Genomic DNA, 3,574 nt, shown 5'->3' on the forward strand with positions numbered 1-3,574 from the left:
TTTTAAAGGGTGCATGAATGTGATTTCTTGCTCTGAAGCCATCTTGCATAAGCTTCTAAATCAGAAGAGAAATAAATGTTCAGAAATACCCTTCTCTTCAGTGTTTTCTATCAGCTGGCATATGTATTCTCCCTACTGTAAATCACATTTCTGAAAATCCTCATTCACCATGGCATGTACTTGGATACTGAATACCAGGCCTGTTGAATACCAGGCCTGTGAACTCCACTCATAAACGCAGGCACTTAAACATCAGGCCCAGTAACATGAAGTGGAACTTGTATGTTTGAAAACAGAAACCCATACTCTGGTACTTAAATAAAATCAGCTCAATTCCAAGAGACTCAGCTTGAGGCATTTGAATGATAAGAATATTGCTTCTAAAGCCTTGGATCCCACATGTATTTGTCCACGCAATACAAACAAGTGAGCATTGACAATTTTGATCACAATCGAAAGCATTCCTGATTGCTAAGTCCACATGATAGACTTAAGAGCAATATAATGAAACTCTTTTGCACCTTTTACCTCTCTCCTTGCTTTCTGCCTTCTAATGCACCTCACTAAAACTACATTCCAAGCCCCACAGCAAATTTCAAACAGCTGCCTTTTTTTTTCCTTTTTCTTTCTTTTTTTTATGACATAAAAATGTTTCCTTCTTTCCCTCCAAATGGGAATCAGGTGAAATTAAATTTCAGTACACCGTACTGTTCTCTAGGCAATGACATTTTACTGTACAATGAATCACCAGCACAGAAACATCTGTATATTATCCCTTTGAAGAATGAGGATTCCATGCTTTCTGGTGAAGCAAAGCATTTGCACATAGACCAAGACGTTCACAAAGTATCAGATTTTAAATTCATAAGTCCCTAAAGATAAGGCAGTAACATTTTTTTGTTTGATATTACTACAATTTCAAGGCATGTCAGACTCAATATGGTACCATATATACTTGGAGGTATATGAAAATTTGTTAAGTCACAATTTTAACACTTTATATTTGTTTGCTTTTCTGATAGACTTAAATAAATAATGGCCATTAATGGATGGTTTTTGCTGATGTTCATTTGGGATTATCTGTATAATTCAGCTTCATTACAACTAGGTAATGTAGCCAATGAAATTATCCATACAGTGGAGAAATATCGTGTGAAAGCAAGGTGAGAACCATCATGTTCAGAGACTGATTTGAAATTAAAACTACACGTATGGCTCATTTTCTGCTCATTTATTGATACTTTATTTTGATCTCTTAAATTTTAAATGCATTTGTTCAACTTTGCCATGGGATTGAAGAGCACTGATTTTATCAGAAAACTGAGAAGGGTCTTCACACTTTGATAACTACTCGTCAGGTTTTCCAGATACAGTTACTGAATAATGAGTTTATCAAGGTGGTCCAGCGCAGATCTGAATGTATAAAAGCCCCTGAATTTCCACCTGTGCCAAACAATAACAGCATGAGAGCCCCCCAGGGCTTCCAGAGAGGTCGATGGATACTCAGAACTCCCCAAAATTGAAATCATTGCATTCACATTCAAGAACTAAATTCTACTCACCTGGATCTAAAGATTGCTTTATTTTGAAATTAATCTTGGAACAATTCTTTATGACATGCTAGTGGTTCACAACAAATGCAGCTTATTTTTCTTTTTTTTTTAAATCAATATTAACTTCAGCAGCATGTTTTTATGAAAAAAAATACCACTTTTCAGAAGTTTCAATATTTCCAATCATTTAGTAGTTTGGAATGGTGCCATTCCAGTAACACAGTTCCTATGAATGTTCTTCTGTATATCACATTTTTTACTCTTACTTTAAGTTTCAAGCACTTCTAATTTTAAGAGACACCTAAATTACAAGGATGATGTTGATCTGTGCCCTTTGTTAGAAATTCATATGTGATACAAGTACGTTCTACTACTTGATTTTTGATTTAGAGGCATTGCTATGAAATCATAGGGCAATTCATATAAATAGAGCACATAGTTATACAAGACCTTAAACAACATAGAAAAAAGTAACACATGACAAGAGAAACCAGCAGAGGCCAACCGGACTGTTCAGACTGTTCACTTAACCATACAGTCTGAATAGGGCTGCTTCTTCCCAGAGAGGGGAAGATTTGGGAGCAACATTCTATCTACAAGAAGGTCACTGAGAAGGTAGAGCCAAGATGGAGCAGTGCATGGTGACAGAACAAGAGACAGCTGGCATGAGATGAAACGAGAGAATATCATACTAGCTATAAAGGAAGCCTCTTTCCCTATGAGGAGAATCAAGCAGATAGCCTCCTGACTCTCCTTCCAATCTGAATTATCCTATGATCCTGTGTAGAGTTAAGTCCATTTATTTTTAAGAATTACAGGCTCCAAAACCAGAATGGAATGTCCAGTTTAAAGAAAAAAAACCAACAACAACACAATTCCTTGAGGAAATACCCATGGAACCATATCACCACAGCTGTTGGAAGCAATTGTCAGGAGGAACATAGGCTATTCCTTCTTTAATATGTCTTTCCTTTACATGATCCTTAAGTGATCCTAAAATTCCTCATAAATGCTATTTTCCCATTGATTTTACTGAAACTTTCTGCAATGAAGGCTGTACCTATTCAGTAGAATATTCATTTTATGTGGAGTAGAATGCAGAAACAAAAGTTTCTGCCTGTATTTTTAAGTGAAAACAAGTAAATAAGATGAAAGAGTGAAGCAGTTAAAGTGCAACTTTAAACTACTGTATTGTTCAGATCTGCAACAATTTTTTTAGATCAACAACAATTTTCAAGAAGACACAATAACGAGTACAAGCTAGATTGGTCAAGACAGCAAGGGAAGCAAAAAAAAAAACAAAAAAAAAATCAAGGCAAGACACTTGCAAAAATAATGGAGAATGCCCACTGGAGCAACTAAAAAGAGCCCTGCAGGGATGTTTCTCATAATCTTTTCCCACATACAGATGGTTTAGTTAGAGCGATTCAAATCTTTTTTTTTCAAATACTGACTCCACCAAAACTATGAAAAGCTTAAAATGCTTGGCATAAAAGATATACAAATATTGACTATTTCCACATTTGGACTCAAACTTCAGAGAAATTAATTTTCATTCATTTTATGGGAAGGGAAAAATGACTTTGCCCATCTCTGTTAAGATACAGACACAGAGCTCCAAGTTTAAGTAGCCCACATACTTGAGAGTTGTACTTCCCAACCCAGCACGCCTGGAAGCTGTGACAGTTAATTTATTAATCTCCTCAGCATTCTGCGCTTATGGGCTCCTTGGAATGTTAGTCTTAAATTGAAAGGCACTTGCCACTGTCAGCAACCTAGCAAACAGCATCACATGCGCTGACGGAGTGAAATCTAGCCAAGGCCCACAACAGAACTCGATCAAAAACCTCATTTCCTATCTGGAAAGTACTGGCCATGATCTGAAGGTTTAAACTGCAACCAGGTTCTGGTAAAGGTAGCAGAACATCTAAGCTTGAGGTCATGCAGTATCTTCATTTGGATGCATTTTACAAATTTCACAAATTAGTATGTAACTGCTTATCTTAAACTGCAAAAAAAAA

This window comes from Meleagris gallopavo, chromosome Z (assembly GCF_000146605.3).
Source record: "Meleagris gallopavo isolate NT-WF06-2002-E0010 breed Aviagen turkey brand Nicholas breeding stock chromosome Z, Turkey_5.1, whole genome shotgun sequence".
Lineage (NCBI taxonomy): Eukaryota > Metazoa > Chordata > Aves > Galliformes > Phasianidae > Meleagris > Meleagris gallopavo.